This window comes from Aegilops tauschii, chromosome 5, assembly GCF_002575655.3.
Source record: "Aegilops tauschii subsp. strangulata cultivar AL8/78 chromosome 5, Aet v6.0, whole genome shotgun sequence".
In the NCBI taxonomy this organism is placed as follows: Eukaryota; Viridiplantae; Streptophyta; class Magnoliopsida; order Poales; family Poaceae; genus Aegilops; species Aegilops tauschii.
In genome coordinates this window covers 520,907,412-520,918,630 of record NC_053039.3, presented here as the reverse complement: position 1 = coordinate 520,918,630, position 11,219 = coordinate 520,907,412, and positions in this window count along the sequence as shown.

The following is an 11,219-nucleotide window of genomic DNA, read 5'->3' as shown; positions in this document are numbered from 1 at the left end:
CCTCACCTAGAGGAGAAAGTGATAGGTGGAAATGTTGATCTAGATCTCCTCTCTCTTTTCCCCCAAAAACTAGCAAGAATCCATGGAGGGATTGAGAGATAGCAAGATCGAAGAAGGTCAACAAAGGGGGAAGAACACGAGCTCAAAAGATAAGGTTGAATGGGGAAGAAGACCCCCTTTTATAGTGGGGGGAAAAATCCAACCGTTACCCCCAAAACAGCCCCGCAGAGGGCGGTACTACCGCATAAGGCAGCGGTACTACCGCTCCCCGGGCGGTACTACCGTGGAGTTAGGAGGGCAGGAGAGATACGGACTCGAGCGGTACTGCCGCGGTGGTAGGGCGGTACTACCGCTCATGAGCGGCACTGCCGCTCTACTGCCGCTGCGAAGTACCGCACAATCCGACACGAAAAACGACCCCTCGGGCCGACGCGGCAGGGGCCTGGTACCGCAGCGGTACTACTGCTGAGGACCCACCGGCGGTACTACCGCTGCGGAGCGGTACTGCCACCTGTGACTCCTAAGCGGTACTACCGCTGGGTACCGCGGTACTACCGCTGGCGCCATCCTAAAGCCACTGCCACGAAAACAAGTATACTCCACGGAAAACCAAAACTGCCATAACTTCTGCATATGAGCTCCGAATTGAGCAAACTCAAGCTTGTTGGAAACAAGACGACGAGTAGCATCAAAACAGCTTGGTTATAGTAAGAAGAGGCAGGGGAGGTATGCCTAACAAATGGAGGAGTGAAACCTCCAACAGAGAAGAACAGACATAACCTCCAACATCGAAAACATCATAGAAGATGCAAGTGAACTCCGTTTTCGATGAACTCGAGCTTGTCAACACGATGACCAAAAGCTCCAAAACTCACAAAGAGAAGCAAAGAAGAACCAACAAAGATGATGCAAGGATGCAATGGTTTGAGCTCTCTATGAACGATACGATCAAGCTACTCATCGAGAACCCTCCTTGATAGTACGGCAATCGATCCTATAACCCGGTCTCCCAACTACCATCATGAGACCGGTAAAATAGAAAACCTATCAAGAGCAAACCTTTGCCTTGCACATGGTCCACTTGAGCTAGATGATGACGATCTTGACTCCCTCAAGATGGACCACCTTTCTTGATTGCGTTGGCTCGATGAAGACTAGTTGATTGCTCCCCCATACTCCACTATGGGTGAGCCACCCTTCCGCACATCTTCACAAGTCCATTGTCACCACAATGGACGGAAAGTTTCAAGCACTTGATCTCTTCGTGATGCTCCACTTGAACTTGCACACGGCAATCTTGATGACAATCACCACTTGATGTCATCCTCTCCATGGGTTGAGTGATATCTTCCTCTTGACGCAAGCCCATGAACACGTACCTAACCCCACATAGAACTCTCACATAGACCATGGGTTAGTACACAAAGCACAATGGACAATGCTTACCATACCATGGGATCACTTGATCCCTCTCGGTACATCTTCTACGCTTTGTGAGTTGATCAACTTGATTCACTCTTGACTTAGTCTTGATCAACCTAGAATCTTTCCAACTCTTTTCATTTGGATGATGTCTTGAAGGTAAACATGAATGATCACACAATCTTCTTCTTCAAGACATGCTTGCAATAAGCTCAACTCTCACATGACCAATCTTTGGATAATTCCTTAATAGCACCTTGGTCAACACAAACTCTCCTTGAAACCAACACATGTACTCCAAGAAAAGCCTATGGACAAAACCTTCAAATATAACTCAAGAAAAGCCTATGGATAATTCCTTAATAGCACCTTGGTCAACACAAACTCTCCTTGAAACCAACACATGTACTCCAAGAAAAGCCTATGGACAAAACCTTCAAATATAACTCAAGGCAACCATTAGTCCATAGAGATTGTCGTCAATTACCAAAACCAAACATGGGGGCACCACATGTTCTTTCACTTGTTCACTCACACCTATAAGTAAAGCTTATGGAGTAGCTTGGTGAGGATAGTGGCACAAATTTTTTGATGCAAAATGTTAGTAAGAGTCAATAATGTTGAAAGAGATTCACAAATTCGCAAGTGAAACAAGTAGACCAATAGCAATGAATGGCACACGGAAACACACACACGGATAGATAAATGGGGTCGTGCAACCAAGGAATGAGCACAAAATGTGGAATCCACGGAAAACGCTCGTGTTGCACAACTCAAGAGACTTGGATGATTTCGGGGGCAAAATTGGATGGATTTCGTGGATGGAAAGTGGTGAAACTTGGGGAGATGGTAGATCCACTCGAAACCAAGAAAATCCACGGATCAAAATCAATAAAAGATCATCAAACCAACATCATCGAAATTGGGGAAGAACACAACAAAATTAGGCTAGAAAAAGAGGGGTAGGGACTCCAAATTCGTGATCAACCTTGCTCTGATCCAAGATGATGTAGGGTAGAACCCTAGATGCCCGATCTTTCACGAAATGGAGGGGATCCTATGAAGAACACGGGGAACAACGGAGAGAAATCACAAGGGGAAACGCTCAAGAACAAGTCCAATCACACATCTACTAGACAATCAAACACACAAGATCCACAAGGTACATGAACAACAAAGAGAAAGATAGAAGGTAAAGTTCATCTCCAATAGGAGGTCTTGATGGTATCCTAGACGGATCTTCCCGCGAGGGGGTCTTGATGATATCCCGCAGGATCTTCTCCAAGATGGAGGTCTTGGCCTCCAATGGAGTAGTCTCTCTCTCAAGAGGAGAAGGTAGGAGCAAAGCTCACATACAAATGAGCTATCATATTTGCTAACCCTAGAAAGGAGGTGGGGGTGGTTTATTTAAGCCACGAAGGGGTAAGTGGGAGAGGGATACAAGGCCAAAGGCCCGCGGGTGCGCACAGGCATGGCGGTAGTACCGGACCCACGGGCGGTAGTACCGGTGAGCGGTAGTACCGCTTGGAGGGGCGGTAGTACCGGACTTGTACCACTCGATCACTGGAGTTTGTCGGGTTGAGCGGTAGTAGGGCGGATGCTGGGCGGTAGTGCCGCTTGGGTGGGCTCAGAGGTAGTACCGCTTGGTGTAGGCGCTACTACTGCTCGTTCTGGACTAGGCAGGTCCTTCTTTTTCCGTAAAAACAATTCATACAACACACAAGAGAGTCATGTCCCCTTTTACTATATTGCTATAGATGCCATTGAAAAAACTACAAGAAAAATGTAAAAAAAATCGAGAGAACAAGATTACCCTGTACAATACCAAATCGATTCGCACTTCCCTCAACAACAACAAAAAACAAATCAATTCCCACCAAAAGAAAGAGTAATGTCCCTTTTTATATGATTACAAATGCCAGAATCTCGAATTTCAATTTTTGAATCCACGTTATGTTGAATTCGAATATATCGTTAAGTGACCTTGCGGTTTATAATTGATGTAGTCGTACATTTTGATCTTCCATCATATATGAACATTTTACTCCACCATGTGAACATATATATTGTCGTCTACCATATGGAGTAAATTTGAATCAATTTTCCTTATTTGAATACGATTGTTGTCAAGTTATACAATAATTTAAATATTATCTTGATAACAAAAAACATGCATATAGCAGTAATCATATTTCACTATGAACTACATGTACCATATGATCTCCAATTCAAATATTTGTATCCATTTTATGTTGAACTCAAATCATAGTACATTATTGGTCTTGGTAGTGAGATGTTCGGGATAATCTAAACCCTGTTTTGATATGTATAATTTTTGGCTGAATTGGGACAAGTTTTGGTATAAGCTTCTTGCAAAACCGGAGATTCTCTCAACAAGCCTCATGGTTCCGAGAGGGAACGTGTCACCTTTGTGTGCGAAACGATATATGCTGCCTCCCCCTGATTTTCTTTACAGAGGCAACATAGAACTATATGAGTGCCCTGTTAAATTTTGGAATTATTTCGGGTTCGTTTGGCCTTTTTATACATTAATTGAGTTTCTGGACTTTAAATGTGCATAATCCAAATTTGAACTGCAGGGACATGCTCCGGTGCACCAAAGTTGGTTGAAAAATCACATGTGTGTCCTTGGTTGAACTTCTAGGTCCCATGGAAGAAATGAGAATGAAATTCAAACATCTGGGCGTCGTGACTCGGCCGAGAACATCAAGAAACTTAGATTTTAAATTCATGTAAATCCAAAACTCGCGTGGAAATCATGAAACATGGCATGGTGTCATGTAATGGCACTAACATGTTGTGGTAAAAAATTGGGCTGATTTGGAAGCTCGTGGTTCTAAGAGGGAACGTGCCACCTTTGAGTGTGAAACGATATATGCTGCCCCCCTTGAGTTTCTTTACAAAGGCAACATAGAAATACATGAGTGCCCTGTTAAATTTTGTAATTGTTCTGGGTTCGTTTGTCGTTTTTATACATTAATTGAGTTTCTGGTCATTTAATGTGCATAAGTCAAATTTGAACTACAAGCACATGCTCTCGTGCACCAAAGTTGGTTGAAAAATCACATATGTGTCCTCGGGTGAATTTCTAGGTCCCATGCAAGAAACAAGAATAAAATTCAAACATCTGGGCATCGTGGCTCGGCCGAGAACATTGAGAAACTTGGTTTTAAAATTCTTGTAAATCCAAAACACGTCTGAAAATCATGAAACTTGGCATGGTGTCATGTCATGGTACTTCCATGCTGTGGTAAAAAAATTGGCCGAATAGGAACAGATTTTGGTATAAGCTTCTTGCAAACCGAAGCTTCTCTCAAGAAGGCTCGTGGTTCTGAGAGGGAACGTGCCACCTTTGAGTGCGAAACGATATACGCTGTCCCCCTTGAGTTTATTTACAAAGGCAACATAGAACTACATGAGTGCCCTATTAAATTTTGGAATTATTCCGGGTTCGTTTGGCCTTTTTTATACATTAATTGAGTTTTTGGCCATTTAATGTGCATAATTCAAATTTGAACTACAAGCACATGCTCCCGTGCACCAAAGTTGGTTGAAAAATCAGATCTGTGTCCTCGGGTGTCTAGGTCCCATGCAAGAAATGAGAATAAAATTCAAACATCTGGGCATCATGACTCGGTCGAGAACATTGAGAAACTTGGTTTTAAAATCATGAAACTTGGCATGGTATCATGTCATGGTAGTACCGTGCTGTGGTAAAAAAATTTGGCCAAATAGGAACAAATTTTGGTATAAGCTTCTTGCAAACCGGAGCTTCTCTCAAGAAGGCTCGTGGTTCTGAGAGGGAACATGTCACTTTTGTGTGCATAATTCAAATTTGAAATACAAGCACATGCTCCAGTGCACCAAAGTTGGTTGAAAAATCACATGTGTGTCCTCGGGTAAATTTCTAGGTTCCATGCAAGAAATGGGAATGAAATTCAAAATTCTGGGCGTCGTGGCTGGGCTGGAAACATCGAGAAACTTAGTTTTTTAATTCCTGTAAATCCAAAACACGCATGAAAATAATGAAACTTGGCTTGGTGCCATGACATGGCACCAACATGCTGTGGTAATTTTGCAGTTCGATTTGCGAATGCGCACACATTAACAATCAACAAAGTCATTTTGGAACAAGTGCTGTCACGTTACAATCGGAAACACAAGTATTATTGAAACTGTGGCCGTTCTATTTACTACCATTTACGTGCCGCCACGCGTCCCCTTTTTTTATTAGCTAGGAGGCGCTGTGTAGGGTAGCTATTTGACTATGAGAGGCGTGCGATCAGACCCCTGCACGTGCTTATCGGGAGGAGAGCCCTTTGACCTCCATCTGCCGTCCACCTATCTCCCAAGGTCTCCATTAATGGCGCCCGAGCCTCTGTTTAATGGCGTGGCTATGTCTCATTCGACTGAGATTTAAGAGAGAAAAAAGAAAATCTGAAAGCACGGATCTTGATGTAAGATCCGACGGACCTATATAACATCTACTGCGACTTATAGCAAGACTGATGAATATATGAGGACGATTAATTGTCTTACAAAATTAGGAAGATAATTAAAAAAGGCACATGCGGCTACGCCCGAAATACACAAGGGCAAAAGAAGAAGGAAGACAAGGATCTGGCTCGCTGATCTCTACTTTCTTGATGCGTTGCTGCAGGCCGCGGGAACTAGTCTCCGCGGCGAGCGGCGATGAGCTCTTTCGTGCCCTCAAGACGCTGCTTGAGAACATCCACGGATTCCTCCACCAGCCTTTGGCACTTGATGCAGAGCATGTCATTCTCGTCCATAAGTTTCTTGACGATGACGCCGGTCCTCTTCAACAAGGCAGTGGTCTCCTCCTGCCGCTCCACACTTCCGACGGTCTTCGCCCTCAGCAGGTCGCGCTCGGCCCGGAGCCTCTCATTGCCCTCCCTTAGTTGCCGGATGACGCCAGTAGCCTGTTCAAACGAGGCTTTCATGTCGTCCTACAACCTCGCCCAGCCGGAGATCTGATCCATCTGGCTATGGACGATCGCATGCATGCGCCTGTAAGAGTCGTCGCCTGCCCGTGAGACATTTTCCCAGGCCGCCGCGGCGCGGCCGGACATCTCTGCTGCATTAGCGGCGCGGCGGGACATCTCTGCTGCTTCCGCGGCGCGACCGGACCAGTCTGCTGCATCGGCGGCGCGGCGGGACCTCCGTGCTGCTTCGGCGGCGCGGCAGGACCTTTGTGCTGCTAGTTCCGCGCGACGGGACATGTCGGCTGCTTTCGCAGCGAGGCGGGACATCTCTCGTGCCTCCGCTTCCATGCTCGCCTCTCCCTGGTGGCAATCTCTTGACCCAGAACTCACGCTGGCCATGGCAGATGCAAGGGAAGGATGCTGAATGACTTGTTTGTTTTTTTGGATGAGGAGTTGAGGAGGAATGTGCAGTCATCTTGGCATAGTAGTATTTATAACCGAGTACTAATACGCTCCTAAGTGGGAAACCGTTTAGGTTGTGATCGGTGTGAACAGGTTTGCAATTCAATATAGCGTGGTACTAATACGCTCCTAAGTGGAAAACCGTTTAGGTTGTGATTGGTGTGAACAGGTTTGCAATTCAATATAGCATGGAGTAATTTGGAATGTGACGAGACGCAAGCTCAAAATTTATTGATGGTTCTAGTTTTGAAGTGCGGCACTATTCCCGGATGGCGTTACGTGGGCACGTGTTCTCGGCCGTGGTGTAGCATATGCCATGGTAGTTCTTTTTCTACTGTTGTGTACGTGCATAACTGGCACCGTCGTATACATATCTTACGGTTAATGGGGCGTTCGACAGGAATAGCCACGTGGTCAGCTATAGGCTAGTCTTTTTTTCAGACGCCTTAAACCTATCTCTCGGGACTTCTCGCACGCACCATCGTGCCACCCACAAAAACTTGTACTCTGAGTTTAGTACGTTATACAGGAAGAGAAGAGGTGCACGCATGCACTTGTCCTTTCACACACGCGTCTGTTTTTTCTCGAAAAGGAGGATGATGACCCCCGGCCTCTGCATCTGGGAGTCACACACGCATCTGTAGCTACGAATTGTAGTGTTCTCAACCATCCGATTGGCTCTATCATGGATGTACCTATATACTAAAACATGTCTAGATACATCTATATTTTGACAAATGGAAGGCATGTATTGTGGAACGGAGGGAGTGCTTGTCATCAAAATGGATAAAAAGGGACGTATCTATAACTAAAATACGTCTACATACATCTTCTTTTATCCATTTTGATGACAAGTAGTACTTCTTACGCAAAGGAACTTTATATCCAACAGACACAAAATATCCGTTCGACTATTGGAAATTACTGATCTGATGTCGAAGTAATTCCTGCATCGCCACCAAAACCCACCATTTCTTAAGATAAAGTAGACCGAGGTAATCCCTATATTAGCATATTACTAAGATAAACAGAAGGCACTGTAGAAACATTTAGGACATGAGCTTATCAATCTGAATGTGCAGGGACACCAGCTTAGCCCCGGCCAGCAGCTTGGGCGGAACTGTGAAGAAGGTTAGCTCCTGCACGGCGACGTCGCCGGGATCCTTGCTGCTTGTCACCTCCATTTCCACCTTGACGGCGTCGGTCGTGCCTTTGGGCTCCCCCGATGGGCCGTTCGCCCACAGCTTGGCCACGCAGTGCGGCAGTGGGGACGCCCCCGCTCTGATGCAGATGACCGACACGGCGATAGGGGCGTCGATGTCGAGCACACCGCCGACCAAGAAAAACGCGCGGCCGTCCTCCTCTGCGAACAGCAAGAGCCGTGGCTCCGACAGTGGCACTTGCAGCTGGAGCACCTTGCCGTACTGGATCCTGTGCACGGGCATGGGATGCGCGGTGCTGATGTGGTGGTAGAGCGCCGGCGGCGGGCCTTCGTAGCTGCAGACGGGCACGGGGCATTTGCAGGGCGCGAGCGGACACACGCTCTGGTGATCGGCGAGCTTGTGGTAAGTGACGTAGAGCCCATAGCCTTCGTGCGGGCACTCCACCCTCACCGATGAAGGACGGCGTCCACCGCCGTGTTCCGCACGTCGAAGCCACCGCCGTGCTCGCACTTCTGGCACTGCCGCTTGTTCCCGGGTGCTCGACGCGGCAGTCCGTGCAGGCCAGGTGCCCTCCCTTGCACTGCAGAAATCAATCGAACAACGCATCAATCAAGAAATCTGCACCTTGCTCAATCAGCTGAACGGACGAGGTGTATTCGAACCTCATACACTGGAGGCGTCAAGGGGCGGAGGCACAAGGGGCAGTGGAGCATGGTGAGGTCCATCGAGTCCTTAGAGAGCTCCATCGTCGGGTCCTGTTCCGTCTGCATGATCTCGCCCTCCTCGTGCACAACCATCTCTCGCTTGGGCCGGGGCATTACAAAGCTTTACCGTCACATATTTTATACTACTTCAAGGTGCATTAAATCAACACATGCAAGTATCAAAAGGAGAGTCACGGCATGCATGCATGCGTTGTAATTAATGCATCGGTAGACGCAAATTATTGAAATATATCGAGTGCAGTGCTTTGATGTGTCGCGTCAACTCGTACATCAATGAGAAGTTTGATTGTCCTCTCCCTCACGGACATAACTGCACCTGCCTTTGGCTGTATGACAGGTTGGCCACCCACCTGTCGGGCCCACCTGTCATACACGCAAAGGCAGGAGCGTCCCTCCCTCGCCCATGAGCGTGGTGGCTGGCAAGACTAGGAGAAGCTTTCGCTACACGCTCTCCCTCCCGCATGCGGTGGACATGCAGCAGTTCAATCGGTGTCAGATGGACAGAAGCGTACTGTAGTACTCCTCCAGTGCAGTAGTACAGTTGTTCGACTTCCCAAAGAGGCGAAGAGCCAAGCGCAGCCCGGACGCTCGTGTGGCAGTTTCATGTGTAGAGTACTAGGATAGCGTGTACCGTGCCTGTAAGCTTAAAATCGTTGGGGTCGGCTCCATGCTATGTGGCCATCTCGAAGTTTTTTTAAGAAAATTAAAATAGTCTTCTGGCCCTACCTGTCACCCTGGTGATTGTAGTTTGCACGCTCATCTGGTCAAGACAGGAATATATATTTTAATTTGTGGTGGGTAAATGTTAGAGGTTGCAGCAAATATATTGTACACTGCGGGTCTTTCAGCCAAGTTTAGAGGCAAGCATGTGGGGCCAGTGCTATGATGTGTCGCTTCAACTCGTACAACGAGGAGAAGCTTGATTTTACTACTACATGCCTTCTCCCTTGCCCATGCGCGCGGTTGCTCGCAAACGAGGACAGGCTACTACAACAAGCTATCCCTCCCGCTCGCGATGGACAGACATGCAGCAGTGGATTCGACACTGTAGAAGCAGCAGTAGTAACATCATTGTTCGTCTTCTCGAAGAGGCGAAGAGCCAAGCGCAACCCGAACGTGGCAGTTGCGAACATTGGAGAACGCATATAGCCAGGCTCTTGCATCAGACAAAATTGCTATGTGAGCCCACTATTGTACTACTCCATCCGTTCCTAAATATTTATCTTTTCAGAGATTCAAATGGACTACTACATACAGATGTATATAGACATATTTTAGAATGTAGATTCACTCATTTTGCTCCGTATGTAGTTACTTGTTGAAATCTCTAGAAAGACAAATATTTAGGAATGGAGGGAGTAGTACGTACTACTACTTGCTAGTATAGCCCTGTAAACCAGAAAGGAGTATTTGCCTTCCTAGAGATTTCAAAAAGTGACTAGACTATACCGAGATGGAGTACATATGGAGCAAAAATGAGTGAATCTGCACCGTAAATAAATACGTACTTCTCTCGTTTTCCTCTCCGAGGTGCACAATATTGAGTATACTGACTAGTCTCTTTTTGACAAGCATTTACGTTTTTTTGACACAGTACAGACGCAAGCGCTCATATACACGCGTATACACTCACCCCTATGAACGCACACACGCATGACACTATCATCTTGAAATTTACGAAGTCACCATAGGCACCTCGTCGTCGACGGGAACGTCTCCTGACACGCGATAGACGCGAGTGGCAGTCGCCTCCATAGGTGCTTGAATGCCAAGGAGGGAGAGGGTAGCGGTTCTCTAGACGTTGAACGGTCAATGATGCATCCTCAATTACATGCAGAGGGAATTAATTGGAGAAGCAGAATAGAGCCAACACGATGTGAATGCAACAGAGTTTGGACTCTCATATAAAGGCGCCCACCACTCCAATCCATCTACTCCTAAGTCTCTGCGCAACACTGCTCACTCCAATCCAAGACCAAGTGACCAGAAGCCACAAGCACCTATGGAGGCGATGGACGCGAGCGGCAGTCGGCTGTGCCAAATCATCCAAGGCGCAGGCCTGCGGCCCCGCACCGCGCAGCATTTCCAGACGGTGCTGGCGACCGCCGGCATCGTAGCCCTCGCCGACGCCGGCTTCGCCTCTCGCATGGACGACATGATGGTCAACTCCATCCGCAAGTTCACCGCCGTCAAGAAGCGCGCGGACGACCTTGCCGTACTGCTCCAGCCCGCGCGCCCAGGCTCCTAATTGCCTGCCACCCTCATCGGCCTCCATGGTGACCAACTCTTTCAAGCCCTGGTGGCCCTGCAGGTGCCGGAGGTCGCGACGAAGAATGTGCACCTCGAGGCCGCGCTCGCCGCGCAACGCCTCGCCATGCAAGAAATCGTCGACCTGCACATCCACGTCTACGAGGAAATCGTCTACATAGGCCACTACAAGGCAAGCGAGGACAGAAAGACGTTGGCCTTCTTCCAGCGACTGG